The following is a 16,308-nucleotide window of genomic DNA, read 5'->3' on the forward strand; positions in this document are numbered from 1 at the left end:
TACGAGGGATTTTTGTGGGGTGGGTGGGATTAAATGGAAGACCATTTAATCAGGTGAGTAGGGATGTGCATGAACTGGTTCAGCACCTCTTTTGGGAAGTGCTAAACTGGCTTGGGTGTAGAAGCTGAACCAGTTCAGCAGGGTGGGGAGAGGTTCCCTTAAAAAACGAGTCCTTTTTCCATGCGTGTCACTTGCTCTACCAAAGGTCATGCATGGCTGTGGTGCTGTTTGCTGCAGCCTGCGACTGCGGCCATATGCATTCTGATGCTATACTCAGGCTGCAGGGAACAGTGCCATGCGTGACCTTTGGTAGAGTGAGCGCTGCACCCGGAAAAGCAGCAGGGCAGCAGTGGAGCAGGTAAGTAGCTGCTTTTTAAGGCAACTGCTCCCATCCTCGCCTATGATTGCATGAGCTGTTCATGTATATCCCTACAGGTGAGCCTCCTTTTGCAGTCTTAAGTGATAGAATCTAGACCAGGTTTACTTTGCAGAAAACAACGGATCAGATATAAATGGTACTGTAGCACAACTAAAGATGTCAGAGAGCCTGCCACTGCCTTAACTTTGGATTTGACAACATCTTCAGCAGTGTTTTCTCAAAAAAAAAAAAATCATCTGTGTGCGGAATGAGTTTTGTTCTGGGTGGGAGTATCAAGGCAGTGTGTGCACACATGCATTCAGAATGGGGCCCTCCTGATTCAACCTGAGCAGGATCTAAAATTAACTGAGCGTACATAAACAAAACTTGTGAGCGCAGGCATGTGCACATGCCTTAGAGGGAACAGTAATCTTCTGTTATGACAGATTCCAATTATGTTCAGCATTGATATTTTCTGACAGGTAGGCAGCACCTTCCCTGTCATTTAAAGCAACCCCCCCCTTTCCGGGAGGACACGAACCGGTTCCATGCACATCCCTAGTACTACATGCACATCCCTAGCACTTCAGAAGCATTATCTTGTGATCCTTGCACCAGCCCTCTGAGAGAGGTCAGTAGTATCCCCATTTTGCAGATGAGAAGGTAAGAAAGAGTAGCTTGCCAAAGAGCATGTTATTCATAAGGTGGGGGTTAATCTTGGGGCTTCCTGATTTATAGATCACTCAAGACAAATCAATAACTCTGATTTGTAGATCACTCTGTTAACTAGCTCTCTTTTGGCTACAAATATAGCATATTGTGATAGTTTTCTAACACAAGATATTACCATGCCATGTAAATATTTTTGACAGACTTTTAATAAAATTAATCCACATGTAACAAATGTTAAGCAAATTCTGAGCAAATTTTTTAAATTTCTTTTGCTTTTTATCTTGGTATGGTACCAGTTCATTTTCCTAGATATGGAGGGCTTTTTGTGAAGGGTCAGTTCTAGTTAAGCTAATTGGACAAGTTTAGGGTGATGGGTGGATAACCTATGGTACTAACTGAGCAAAGAGACAGACACCTTTTTAAAAGGGGTAATTCTCTTATATTTAGCAGGGGGAGAGCAACTGGCCCTATCCAACCCCAGGACAGCATTCCTCCAGTGGCTGTTGCTGGTATCTGCATTGCATTTATTTTTAGACTGTGAGCCCTTGGGGACTGGGGACCATCTTATTTATGTAGTATTTTTCTATATAAACCACTTTGAGAACTTTGGTTGAAGAGTGCTATATAAATATCCGTCGTCGTCATACTAATACTACTAGACTGGGGGTGGTGTAGGGAATAATGGTTATCATTGCCATAAAGAAGTAGTTTTTCAAATCCGAGTTGTCAGAAACTTCTCAGTAATTTTGTAATGGATATCAGTAAAAGATTCATTCACAAGATGTTTGAATGACTGGGAAAAGGGTTAAAAAATGAAACCAACTATGTTAAAATGTACTATGACTTAAGGTTTCAATCTGACTTTAGAGCTGCTTTGGAAGCCAGAAATTGTGGGGTGGGGAAGGGGGTGAACAACTGCCTATCTGTTTGTCTATTATTTCTGGGCTGTGTATATGTGAGAGGAAACTTTTTACAAAATTGCTGATGTGTTTTTCCCCCCAAGTCTTTGATGCCCTGTTTTTCCCCTCAGGGAAAGCTATAGAATGGTTTGGTGATAGTCTCAAGCACCTTTCCTTAAACTACGAATGATACCTAATGAATGATACTCATTGCATCTTCTAACCCATTGCAAGGGAGCACTGGACTCAAGACAATTTTGTAATACTCAGGTTTGCAGCCTGCCATATTTATTTGACCGAGACTCTCAGCCATTTGAGTGGCCCACAATAGCACAGTTCATCAAAGTTAAATGTAGGCTATTTTAAAAGGGTGTTGCCAACTTAGCACTTAAGAAATGAATAATTAAATACAAGGCACTCTTTGAACAGGGCTCTTTTAAAATAAACTCCACCAATTTAAAAATATCCTTTGAAGAATATAGGTAGCTTTGTGTGTGGCTGTTCTTAAAATTGTGTGGTGTTTGTCTTTCAGGTAGTTGGTATTCAGTACTAGACACTGAGAAATTTTGTAAGAGTGTCTCTTAATCACAACAGCATTGATGTATATTTAATCCCTTGTTTGTTCTCTCAGCTATCTCTTGAGGTTCTCGTTCAGAATTTGTTGTTTACTGCTGCACACTCTTGTACTGGACACAGAAAAGGATGTGAACTATAACCAGAACTGTAGAGCTGTTTCAGCTATATCAACTGTAGACTAGAGTTACAAAACTCACTTGATCCAAGTGCAGTTTAACAAACCACTGTGCACATCAGCCATTTTTTCATAGTTTTCCCCACTTGCTTGTCTCACCTTTTAAACAACCCAAACATGGGGTAAACACATGGGACCTGTGTTCCCTCTAACATTTTCCCTCAGTGAATGGAATTAGTTTTGTTCTGGGCAGCAGTATCAAGGCAGCGTGCGGACTTGTGCTTTTTTATATACCAGAGCCACTATAGACGCAACGCACACGTATATAAATAATATAATATCTAAATAATGATGATGATGTCACACAACAAGCACTTAATGGCACAACATTAAAACCAGATATAGCAATTAACATGTTAACACATTCAAATATGCAGTAGGATAGTGCTAAAACCAGCAGAAAGCAACACCAAATTCTGTGTGATAGACTGCTATGTCTATTGTTCTGTGTGCTTACATCTCATCAAGCAGTAAGACATTTTCTGTAAACTGTTCTAGAAAGACTGTTGAAGGATTGCACACAACTTAAAAAAAAAACAAATTATTTTTAATTTTTAAAAATAAATCAAAGTATTGAGGGGGGATCCTCTGTCCTGAGCATCACAGAACTAGGAGGTGGTACAGTAGGAGAATCACCAGCTCTCAGCCATACAGAAGTCTGGGAAGTTTATATAATAATTGACTTTTTTTTTAAGTATTGGATGCTGGTGTGATGCCATGGAAAGAATACACAATCTGGGACCTGCATGCCAAATCTGAAATGAAAGGGAATTTTGCTTTTTGGAAAGTTGACTAAGCAATTACCCAAATTAAAGAAAGTGGAAAAGCAAACAGTGGTAAAATGCTTTTAATTCTTTTCTTTTTTCTTTTAGTAGGGAAGGTAAATTAGTTCTTTTTTTTAATATATAAAGACATGTGCTTTTAAAAAAAAATCTTAAGACATAAGGAAATACCCCCACTCTAACTTCCCTGTGCAGTTCTCTTCCCAGAGAGCCATTTCCCTTTACAATTTTCCTCACTGTTCCACCTCCTTGTTCTTTGAGGAGCCAGCCAAATCAAGAAACAAAATCATGGCTTCTGTCAATGGAACGCCTACCTCAGCCTTTTGGGGTTCTTTGAGAGGGTTTGAAAAGATCAAGTCAGTCAGAAAGGTTCAGCAGCAATGAATGAATTGCTCTATGCCACGCCATCCTTCTTTCTCCCCTAGTCCTCTGTCCAGCTGTTTTCCCTTACTGCCTCTCAGTAGTCTCTTGCCCTGCAGTCTCGCTTTCACGATGGACTGGAGAATTGAACGAGCTGCTAATTAGGTAAATGTGGGTTACAGCAAGAAGGGGTCCACAGGGTAACTCACCACCAGGATTACCAATCAGTTTGAAATCAGGCAAATTAGCAGCAGACTTTGTCTCTGTGTTTGCGCTTTTGAACCCCACTCTTGCACTATCTAGAATTGTAGCTGGCTGGCTCTTCCCTGGCCATTCTCCCGTTCTAGCAGGAGCCTATTGTAAATGGCAACTGGCACGACGCCATTCTTAAGGCTAGAGCGTGGGAGACAGCTCTCTAGCTTGCAGGAGGGAGCTGATTTTCCTGATCTTGCGATAGCAAGAGCCAACTCAGTGGCGGTGGGAAGTGGCGTTCTGGCATTAAAAAAAAAAAAAAAAGCCTTTCCATGGCTTAATTCCCTGCAAAATCTTCAGTGCAAAAGGCAAAGTTCCACAGTCGTAGAGCCTCCCCGCCCCCACCCTTTCTCTCTCTCTCAACACACATACACACTCATCGCCTTTGGATGAGTGCAAGCAGTTCCATTTGTGCAACGGAGATCTGGAAATGGAATGGGCCTGTCCCTTTCTCAAGGGAATGTAGAGGCAGAATAAATTTTTAGCTCTATAGAAAGGAACAAACAAAAGCGGGGTGGGGGTGGGGGGATAACTGCACCCACATTGGTAGATATCCTGAGAGAAAAACAGACATGCAGGTCAGGAGGAAAAGCCAGCCAGCCGAGAGAGAGAGGTGCCAGCTTTTGCTTCCTGGAGGCTGGCAGCAGGGGAAAGACAGTGTGTGTGTGTGGGGTGGGGGGGTTCAGGGAAAGTCAGACACAGTGGGGAAAGGTGGCAGTGGGGGCGGGTCAAGGAGAGTCACACGACTTTGCAGCCTTCAATTACAGCTGGGAAAGGCAGCGGCAGAAATTGCGTACCACAGAGTTATTTGCACTTGGCTTCAGGCTTCGGGGTAAACATTTAGCGAAGCCACTTCAAAGTACACTCGCAGCATTGAGGGAAGCAGTCCCCCCCCCCCCCGCTCTCAGTTTTCTTTTGAAACAAGTCCACATGACATGCTTCATGTTTTCCTTCTAGCCAATGGGGGCTGGGGAGAGAGAGCCCCTGCAGAGAGAGATCTGCATTTCTGAAGAAGGCATGCCTCTTACCGTGCTAATGATTCTACATCAGTGCATCTCTCACTTGCTCTGGTGTTTCCAGAAAAAGTAGCTTAAAACCAGCATTTTAAAAATCCAGACATACATCAAGATAAGCTAGAATTTGCATCACAAAACCTGGTTTGTGTTGGAGTATATCTAAAAATCTTGAAGGGAATTCGAGGTAAGTTTGGCTGGTGTGTGAATGCACTCACTCTCTTCTGAAGGAGGTTCGGGGCAGAAGCCCTGTGTGTAAAGCCTCCACATGGAACATTTCAGAGTTGTCTCATGAGGTACCATCTGCGTGTTTACTCAGAATTCAGACCCATTGAGTTCAATGGGACTTACTTCCTAATATGTGTGCTCTGAGGTGCACCTAGGTAATTTTGGAGCCTGACCTAAAGGCCTTTGGAAGCCCCCACTTACAGCTGGAGCACATACACACACCCCGCTGCAAGTTAAACATCATCCCTCTACACACACACACACACACACACACACACACTATTTTTAACACGAGGGTTCTTTAGGGCAGAAACAGCAACTGAACTCACAAGAACGCAAGAATATAAAACAGGTATATTTATATGGGAAGATGAAGTTAGATCAGCACTCCGGTCATTACCAAGTTGGAAGGCTACAGGAATTGATGGAATAGCTACAGAAATATGGCAGGCAACAGAAGAAGAATCAGTCAAGGCTCTAACCAAACTATGCCAGCAAATTTGGAGAACAACACAGTGGGATTGGAAGAGGTCAGTCTACATACCCATACCAAAGAAAGGAGACTTTGTGCAAACCATCGCACAATATCCTTAATTTCACATGCAAGTAAAATAATGTTCAGGATCATCCAAGGCAGATTAGAGCTCTATGTGGAAAAGGAAATGCTGGATATTCATGCTGGTTTCAGAAAAGGCTGTGGAACAAGAGACATCATTGCTTATGCACGCTGGATAATTGAGAAAGCCAAAGAATATCAAAATGAAGTCAATATGTGCTTTATTAACTACAGAAAAGCCTTCAATTGTGTTGACCATGTCATTGTGGAATATCCTTAGGAAAATGGGCGTCCCGGAACATCTCATTGTTTTCATGAGAAACCTATACACAGAGCAGGAAGCCACAGTCCAGACGGAACATGGTGAAACAGACTGGTTCCAGATCGGCAAAGGAGTAACACAAGGCTGTATACTTTCTCCTTAATTCAGTTTTATATGCTGAACATATACTGAGAGAAGCTGGATTGGAAGAAGAGGAGCATGGTTTTAAAGTTGGAAGAAGAAACATCAATAACCTGCGCTATGCTGATGACACCACTCTGTTAGCTGAGAATGTGGATAGTCTGCAAGCTCTAGTAATGAAAGTCAAGGAGAACAGTGAAAATATGGGACTACAAATAAATGTCAAGAAGACTAAACTAATGACAACGGGTACAGCAACCAGCCTCAGAACTGACAACGAAGATATTGAAGTGGTAGATAGCTTCTGCCTTTTAGGATTGACCATCAACAGTAAAGGATCCAGCAGTCAAGAAATACGCTGCAGACTAGAACTTGGTAGGGTTGCAATGAAGGCCTTGGAAAGGATATTTAGATGCCGTGATGTGTCTACACCTGCAAAAATTAGAATCGTTCGGACAGTGGTTTTCCTTGTGACACTCCATGGATGCGAAAGCTGGACTTTGCAGAAGTAAGATAGAAAAAGTATTGACGCTTTTGAACTTTGGTGCTGGAGAAGACTTTTGGGGATACCATGGACAGCCAGGAAAACAAACAAATGGATTATAGAACTGTTGGGAATTCTCTCTGGTAAGAGAGACCCTTCTAATATAGCAGAGCGCACAGAGGCACAACACAGCGGAGTCTGCCCAGGCATGCATGTATGCTAAGAGTAAAATAACTTGGAGCCAGTTCATAGTTTCAAATCAATATAAGGAGTATTTATTAGTGAACTCCATTTTAGATAGTAAAGTGGAGAGATAGGATCTCTAATCTAGCTAGCTAGCTGGATGCAAACGGATGCATCTCTACACACATGGTGCAGGGAGAGAGAGAAGCTTGCATGTTGCAAGGGAGAAGAAAGGAAAAAGAAGGAAGAGGAAGTGGCCAGGCAGGAAGTCCCTAAGAAAAGCAATCTACATACCAAAAGGATAGTGTCAGAGTAGTAGAGAAGGGATGACCAATGTCTTGACCTCTCTAGCTCTCTGACTCATTAGTCTGTCATTGAGACACGAGACAGCGCAAAGTCCTTCACTTCCAACAAGAACAAATCAATCTAGAATTTGCTTGGGGGTAATGGAAGTTGAAGTCAACAACATCTGGGAATCCCTGTCAGAGGGAACACTGTTCCCATCCTTTATATTTCTTTTCCCACCTCCCACCCCCTTTGTCTCTAAAGCACCTGACCCAGGTTACAATCACACTCGGTTGCCTGGCACAGTGCTGGCCAGCAGCGACCACACTACGCAGGACAGACTAAAAAGGATTTGGGGGCCCCAGGGGGTGTGGAGGTCCTGGACTTTGGCCCTGAAGTCCAGTGGTGAGAGCACCCATGCGTGTGCTTAGGATTGGCTCTTTAGGTCAATGTAAAAAAGATTTTAATGTAGAATTAGGTCAGTGTAAAAAGATTTTAATGTAGAAAAGATTTTTTTACTTCAATATAAGAAGGTGGGTGTACAAGGCAGAGAACTTGTTTTGAATATTTTCCTCATTGTAACAAATAAGTTTACTTCCTCCACTAGAAAATGAGTGTGTCTAGGATACTAATGAAAACTGTTGGGAGTAAAACAATTGCCAGACATAACAGGGGTAAGAGAGAAAGAGAGAGATTCTACTTTAAAGTTGTCAAGGTGATGCTTGTCCTAGTTTATTTCTCTTCACTGAAGCAAGTATTAACTGTTGATGTAGGTTGTATGAATAATTGATCAAGGATATCTCACTTGTTACCTGAAGTGATATGTGGCTGGCTTGCTGCTCAGAGTATACTTCAGCCTTGCTCTTATGTGTTTGATTTTTTTATTCCCTTGAGGGAGGGCTGGTTTTTGCTTCAGTTTCCTTCACAATTTAAATGAAAGCTTCGAAAATCAACACTGCTATTAAACAAACAACAACAAAAAGTCGTGGTCCTGGGAACTCTGCAGTATGTAAAAGAGATGTTTTCTCATAACTCTGAATTTGCTGCCTTTACAAATATTAAACGTGAATGGTTTGCCACACAGTATTCTTTAAATGGAGACTCCAAAAGAAATGAAACAGAGCTGTGAATCTGTCTTCCTCTTACTAACGGAAGACGTTTAATTTGCCTTCCAAACCCAACCTCGAAAATGATGCCATTCAGCTGAAGCAGATTTATGGTGCCTTTCCTCCAGAAATCAATACAGCTTGGAGGGGCTGTCTTGGGAACTGGCTGACTGAGATCCAGATGTGTTCAAATATAAACTTCTGTGCCGCAAACCCAAAGTAATTACCCTTGGTTTTTGTTTTTTAGTCAGCAGTTTTGCTCCGAGACATTATGGGGCAAACTTTAATTTGACTGCTTTGTTTCCATTAGGAACTGAGTGAAACTTTGCTCTAGCAAATTCAGCAAGTAAATGGGATGCACTAAAAATTGGCTCTAACTTACCTTTATGTCCTGTGTGTTGTATGACAAGGCAGCATATGAAAATGGCAGCTGGGGTTAGTAGAACTGCTGCCTTCTAAATTTTATAGATCCTTAAAATTGGGCATTCTATATAGATATCTGAACATTCCTCCAAGAAAGAAACTTCTTTTCCCTACCATATTGAGCAGCCTTACCATACAGTATATGTCAGCATCATGTTTGCTGATGTAATGAGCCATTCTGTTTTATACTTACCACCAGAGTGGCCCCAACAATTGAATTTCCCTCCTCATTTTTGCCATAATATTGGAATAATTTTGCAGATATTTTAAAATATTTCTAGAGACAAAAGATTGAGTGTTTTGCATAGTGCAAAATATCCCCCGCCCCATTTGTGAGCATGTTATTTAGGACTTTAAGGTAACCAGTAAGTAAAGTAAAGTTGTGTCGTTGAGTCAGTGTTGACTCCTGGCGACCACAGAGCCATGTGGTTTTCTTTGGTAGAAGGAGTTTACCATTGCCATCTCCCGCACCGTATGAGAGGATGCCTTTCAGCATCTTCCCATATCACTGCTGCCGATATAAGTGCTTCCCATAACAGCCCGGATTCGAACCGGCAACCTTTTGCTCCCTAGGCAAGTTACTTCCTCGCTACACCATTAGGTGGCTGTCTAAGCTAAGCAGTATACAATGTAAAATAGGAGTTGCATCCTAAGGGAATATATCTAGTGACCACCTTTTGTCCCCGCTTCACAGATGCTCCCAGGGATACAGAAGGCAGCCAGAGAAGTAGCCTTTTCCAATAACATTTTCTGAGTGTTGGTAAATTTAACAGAATTTCCATTGAGCATGAAAACATACACTGTCAGATGCAGGTGCATTTTTTGCATACCGAGAAAACTTCATATCATCTTAGCATTCCACAAATGACAGCAATAACATAAAGCAATCGATCTTGCCACAATAAACTTTTAAAGGGAGAGATTAGCTCTACCAATTTAACAAGAGCTTAGGTTCTAAATTGAATAAAGTAATGTTAACCCTATAGTTTAATATGAGAACTAAGGTACTTACAATTTCTTTTTTAAAATGCAGAAATTGAAATTTAAGGTGAAACTAACTTCTGAGCCATGGAAATGATAAAAACGTATTGTCTCATTTATTATGCTGGCTTTACAAATTAGGTTTTGTGCAACCTTTCACTTGGTTTCTCAGCATGATTTTGAGGTGGGGAGGGATGCATCCAGGCAGAAATCCAACATGTGCAGTGCCTCCAATCACTTGCTACAGGTGCAGCTGATAAACATCTGCCTAATGCATCTTTATGAGCTCCAGTGCTTCCTCAAAATGCCACATACTGCTGGCCTGCTGGAAACTGTCACCCATGTTCTGCTGTACTGTTCTTTGTATCAGGATGCTAGAGAAGGACTTAGTTCCCCTTTGTTACTCAAATTTCCTGGGAGGTGCAAGCGTTTTTATACATATTACTGTCTTGCGCATGTAAGCTCTGATATTACAAAAATTGTAGCAAATTTTTTTTATATTGCCATTAGGTTAAGGTCTCAATTATGTGCTTAACTGTGGGAGCTGTTTATGCTTTTTAAACTAATTTTTTTAATGAATGACTGTATTTTGTTTTATTGTGTTGTATTGTTGTATTGGATATGTTTGTTGTATTGGATATGTTTGTTATTTCTATTTCTGCTGGCCAATGTCTGTAATAAAATTGATTATGATGAAAATGCCACATACAATAATCCACAGAACAATGTCTTCATTTTGGACAAGACAAATGCTCAGGGATGTACTTGGTTTCTTGAGGAACACTACCATGGGGAATTGTATATATTACTGAAAGTTATCAAAAAGAACAAACTGATTTCCGTGAACCAAACTTCTCATTTGCTGTAGTTATGAGTGACTTCAAGTTATGACTAGAATTTTGTGTGTATAGGAGATATTAATGTTATTAAGAATGCATACTGGAACAAAAAAACTGGAGAAGAAATATAGAGGATAGACATTAAGAGGAGTCAGACAAGGATGCATCCTCTCTCCCATAGTCTTTAATCTCTATTCGGAGAAAATGATACAAGATGCCTTAGTTGAAAGGGATGAGGGAATTAAAATAAATGGTGTCAACATTAACAGCCTAAGATATGCTGATGGCACAGTCATTTTAGCTACTTCCCAGGAAAACCTACAAAAGCTAGTCATAGAAATAGCAAAAAGTGAAGAAATTGGCCTTAAAATAAATGCAAAAACTAAAACACTGTGCGTAAGTAAAATGAGAATTTCTCTCAAAAAACAATGCAATAATAATAATTTTAAAAACCAAGTAGAAAATTACTGTTATCTAGGGGGAAGAGTTTTTCATAACGACCAAACAAAAGAAATCTGAAGCCTCATTGGATAAAATTTAACCAAATTAAGATCTTCCTCTGTGAGAGTAAACTAGATTTACAACTAAGAATCAGAATGATGAAATGCTACATCTGTTCTGTTCTCCCGTATGGATGTGAAACCTCAACCATCAAGAAACTGGTCCAGAGAAGTAGCTTATCAAATACCACAACTAACACTAGAACGAAAGCTAGCACGAAAAGGATCAAGAGGAAGGAGGAATGGATGGATGACCTGAAAGAATAGCTAGAAATGGACACAGAAGATATCATCCACAATTCTAGGGATTGCGATCTATGTGTTTTGCTGGTCCCCACTCCACCCACCCCACTTGGAGAAGGCACGTGGGGTGGGGGAAGGGGGAGGGAGACAATATTCAGTTAAAAAATCAGTGCTAGTTGGCTGCATTTTACATTATGTAAACTAAGTATTCTCAGCCATGGAGTCCATCTACATTGCTAGGTAAAAGTTAGCAATTATAAGCTACCAAATCCATTTTGGAAAAGGAGATGGACTGATTATGTATTTGAAATAGTCACAACTAGAATTCCTTGGAGTTTCTCATAGTGACTTTAGAATAAATGTCACTTCAGCTAATAGATTTGATTTCTGTCACAAGAAAAAAGATGATACAAGCTCATCATTATGTTACTGTTTCTTTAGACTAGCATTTAGATACCAGTGAGGCATCTGAGGCCTATCTCCCTACTCACCACCCAGAGATGCCTCTGTCCTCCTTCCTCTGCCCCCTTTCCTCTTAGCATTTTAAAGTGAAGTGGGTCAAATCTCTCCAGGACACTTGGGAATTATCTAAAGCAAAGGTAATAAAAGGTCAGAATGTATACCACCGATATGGAGAGGCACAAACAAATGTAAGAGAATGCCAGTATGGTTAAGTGCAGTCAGGACAGCTATAAAAAGCAAGAGGACTCCTTTTTAAAAAGTGGAAGCTACTATGAATAACAACAAAAAGGAAATTAAATTATAGCAGTCATATAAGATGTCTAAGGGGGGGAATGTTTTATGCTTGGAAAGTAGCCAATGTCAGCAGTTTAAAAAGGGATCTAGCAGGAAGCAAAGAAATGATTGGCCTTTTAGCCTTTGTGTGTTTCCTGGATAAACACAGCCCTACATGGCTTGTGACCTGAGTACCAGCCCCTCCCTACCTTCTAGTCATTCCATCTCTAAGCCAGAACAGATGCAGAAAGGGGCAAGCAAACAAAATGAGCAGATGGTGAGGCTGTTCTCACGACTAGTCTAACCCTGCCTGCGCTGCCCCAAGCAGGGTTAGGCTGGTTGTGAGAGGAGGTGGGATCCTCACACATTCCTCCGCCCACCTACCCCACTTAACAAACCTGGCCTTTAAGCACGGTTAAGGGTATTCTCACACCCTTACCCTTGCTATCAGGTATCGTGTGATTCGCAGCTCGAAGAGTCACAGAGACAGCACATAGAGTCCCTGTCTGATAGGGGATTTCCCAATGCAGTGCATGTGCCGCACGTTGCATTGAGGGTTATGCCTGGATCCCTCTTTCCTGCTGCATGCTGCATGGAGCACAGATGTCTGTGTGTGCGCATGGGACGGATGCTGATGGAGGACAGTTCCGTCGTCAGGGGTGGGGGGAGGTAGGTTAAGTGCAGCCTTCTTCTCATGTCTCCCAGCCAACTTAGGTGTGACTCGCCCTTGTATGAATGAGGGATGTGCATGAAACATATTTTTATTATTATTTATTTATTCAATTTTTATACTGCCCTTCCAAAATTGGCTCACGGCAGTTTATTTTGTGTTTTGTTTTGAGCTCTAAACAAAATGCAGATAGCCAAAATGTTTCACTGGAACAGTGGTTAACCCGGTTGTTTTGACGGGTTAAACAATGAAACATTTTGAGTGTTTCGGCCATAAGGAACAATGGGAAAACTCAAAACACCCCCATACTCTTAGGGACATCAAGGTGGATTGGGGGTAGGGCATTTTGTTGCTACCTACCATCTAACCCACAAAAGAAATCGGCAAGCAGGTGATTTTTAACAAATTTTTAACTTTCCCGCCAAACCCTCATAGGATCTTACATATAGGAACAGCCTATCATAGGACAGGATCCCTACATTCTGAAACTCCTTCCTTTCAGCTCCCTCCCCCCCCCCCCAGCCAATGGGGGTGCAGTTGCCCATGAAAAAACTTGCTTCTTGGTTGGCTTGTTATCATACAAATCAAGAAGATCAAAAGCCAGTTGGAAGCCAGTGTCAGAAAACCAATCAGCAAGGGAAAAACAGGCCTCCAAAATGGAGCTCAAAATGTTTTGAATCGAAATGGGGTTGTTTTGTTCCAAACTCAAAAGAGGCCCTTTATTTAAAGGGCATTTTATTTTGAGCTCAAAATGGCCTATTTGCATCGAAACATTTAAACACCAATGTTTTGCACATTCCTATTATGAACAACTTCTTTATGAGGAAGGACAAAAGCATTTGGGGCCTTCTAATTTAGGGACATAGGGAAAGTGACTTGTAAGGTCATTACAGAAGTTTGTAAAATTCAGGAATAGCATTTTTCCCTCCTTCCCTCTTTAATAATACCACAACCCAAAGTCACCACATGAATTTGGCCATTGATTCAAAAATAATTCCACACAATGCATATCTTGCTGCCTCAAGACATGGAGATGACTGCTGGTCTTTAGCATCATGTTTATTTTGTGGATCTATTTATTTTCACATGGTAGGTATATTGGTATAAATACTTTCCCACATGTGATTTTTATCCACAGGTCCTGCTTGCCCTTCCAGTACACAAGCACATATGGCAGGCATCCAATTCATGAGTATATTGTTACTTGTTCTCTTGACTAACTGTTGATGCATGTGATTTTGGTCTTCTGAACTAAAAAGTAATATATTTTCTTGCTGACAATTCTTCTGTTGTTTGGATTGCGTCTTAATGTTCTCTGTGGCTGTGTGAGATTTGTGTTTTGGTTTTGGGCGAACTTTATTCTTTGTGGGAGTGACTGGAGTCGTCCTTGTTAGCCTGTCCTGTGCCCCATCTCAGATTATGTTTGGCTCCTCTTCGGTTGTTTCTTGAGATCAGAAACACTGGGAATGGTGTTCAGGCTAGGGAGTGGGGGAAGAGCACACTTGGCTGAAGCAAGGCCAAACTGGAATGCAAAGCAAAAACAGGAGGAGGAAAGATGTTGTTGAGGTGGCCAGCCAGCAGTTAGAGTTGGCACCCAAGAGCAAGTTTTTAAAAGTCACTGGCTAAGTTGAAGTCTTTATTGAACAAGCCCAGATATCTTATATGGGAAGGCAGGAGTGTATGGAGCCAGGAGGCCTTTGTATAAGATGGTACAGACTTCCTTCTATTATCTCCTTCTTTCTCCTTGACTAATCTCCTATTCAAAAGAATAGATAATCTTCACTCCACACCAGCTTGCCACCTCTCTACTGGTTTATGGGAAGATAGATATTCAGCCTGTTCATAGCCTGAATTCAATAACTCTGAGACTGATAGCAGTGCTATATAATATATCTTTGCAAGCAGAAGCACTTGATTGGGCAGTGGGGATTCCATATGGGGAGAAGGAGCCCGTGAGAGCAGAAGCACCATGGTGATTGGGCAGTGGGGGGTCCATATGTAGATAAGGAGGAGGAGCCTGTGATGGTTAAGGTCAGTTGGAATGCAACTGTTACTGGTTGGAAGATGTTCTTGATTGTAGAAGAGAGGAACACACACACACACACACACACACACACACACACACACACACACACAATGGATAAGAGGCAGGGGTCTGTGAAGAGAGGGGTCTAGAGGGAGGAAAGAGCCCCTTCAGGAGAAGGAGGCTGCCGCTGTGTGAATTAGATGAGAAAACAAGATCTGTTAACTCAGGGAGGGAGGGAGAGTGTGTGTGTGTGGTATGAATTTTGTTCTGAGCGGCAATATCAAGGCAGTGTGTGCACACATGTATTCAAAATGGTGCCTTCCCAATTCAACCTGAGCGGGATCTAAAATTAACTGAGTGGACATCAAAAATGTGTGAGCACATGCACACCTTAGAGGGGACACTGGAGGGAAAGAGAGACAAGGGCGAGGGAGGGGCCCGAGCCTGTCAGCAGCTTGAGGGGAATGAGCAGCCATGGTGGCACCGGCAACAAGGAAGGCTCCACTGTTGCTGTTTGGGGCTACCGAGGCCATTGGCAGAGGGAGGCAGGCTAGCAAGGGACGGGCCCGAGCATGTCAGCGGCCTGAGGGGAACAAGTGGCCATGGTGAGCAAGGGCCCGGTCAACCACAGCTGCTGCTCTTGTGGGGATGGGGAGGAGCAGGAGCAGAGCTTGGGTGGGGAGGTCTCTGATGATATAAGGCTGCAGCTTGGCCAATTGGTGCCAACAATGCTGCAGCCACCACCAAGAGGGGTGAAGGGGATGGAAGCAGAGGAGCACGAGTAAAGAGAGGGAAGCTGAGGGTGGGGAGATCTCTGAGGTGAGGGGGGCTGTGGCACGGGGTGAGGGGAGCAATCCGGTAAGAGCGCACAGATGTTCTTCGCAGGTTAAACTAGTTTAAATTATTTGTCTCCCACTTCACAACCTTTGTTTTCAATCATACCAACACTGGTGTGTTCAGATCACTTAATTCAAGAAAGTCAGTCTGGTCAAAACTTATTTTGAAACTGCAACTGAATACTGAAGTGACCCTAGGCTGACAGATTCAACAGTAACATATCATATTGAATCCACACAGAATTAACTTTCTGTAACACAGCATCAGACTAGAAGGTTCTTATAGGAAGGGTTAATAAATGAAGCTGTCTAAATTTCTAAAGATACTAAGGCACATTTCCAAGCTCTAGTCTTAAGAAGATGAACAAAATGAAGCACACTTGACATAGTGCATTAGTTAATAAAATAAAGTTTTGCAGTTCTATATACATAGTGTTTACAGTTTTCATTTTTTTTTAGTATTAAAGAAAACTCTAATGCTTTCCCCCCTTTTTAAAACATTGAGTTTCTTCTCTAAGGTTTGTTTTTATCACCATGGGCCAGAAAGTTATTTTGTTAAGGGTTTCCTGGATGCAAACACATCTTATGTTAGAAAGCAGATATTCGACTCCTCTTTTGGTAGAGGGTACAAGTGTAAGTATGTTTGTATTAAATACTGGCCCCAGCCCAGATATTATAATAATTACTAGTGGGCCCGGGCACAGAGCATCTTTGCCTCTAGTT

General features: G+C 41.8%; 1 protein-coding gene across 4 annotated transcripts in view; it reads left to right on the forward strand.

Annotated features, from left to right (window-relative positions):
* The window catches only part of FAM110B (family with sequence similarity 110 member B), a 155,602-nt gene that overhangs the window by 44,397 nt on the left and 94,897 nt on the right, over positions 1-16,308 (forward strand). The window lies entirely within an intron of this gene.

This window comes from Hemicordylus capensis, chromosome 4 (genome assembly GCF_027244095.1).
Source record: "Hemicordylus capensis ecotype Gifberg chromosome 4, rHemCap1.1.pri, whole genome shotgun sequence".
In the NCBI taxonomy this organism is placed as follows: Eukaryota; Metazoa; Chordata; class Lepidosauria; order Squamata; family Cordylidae; genus Hemicordylus; species Hemicordylus capensis.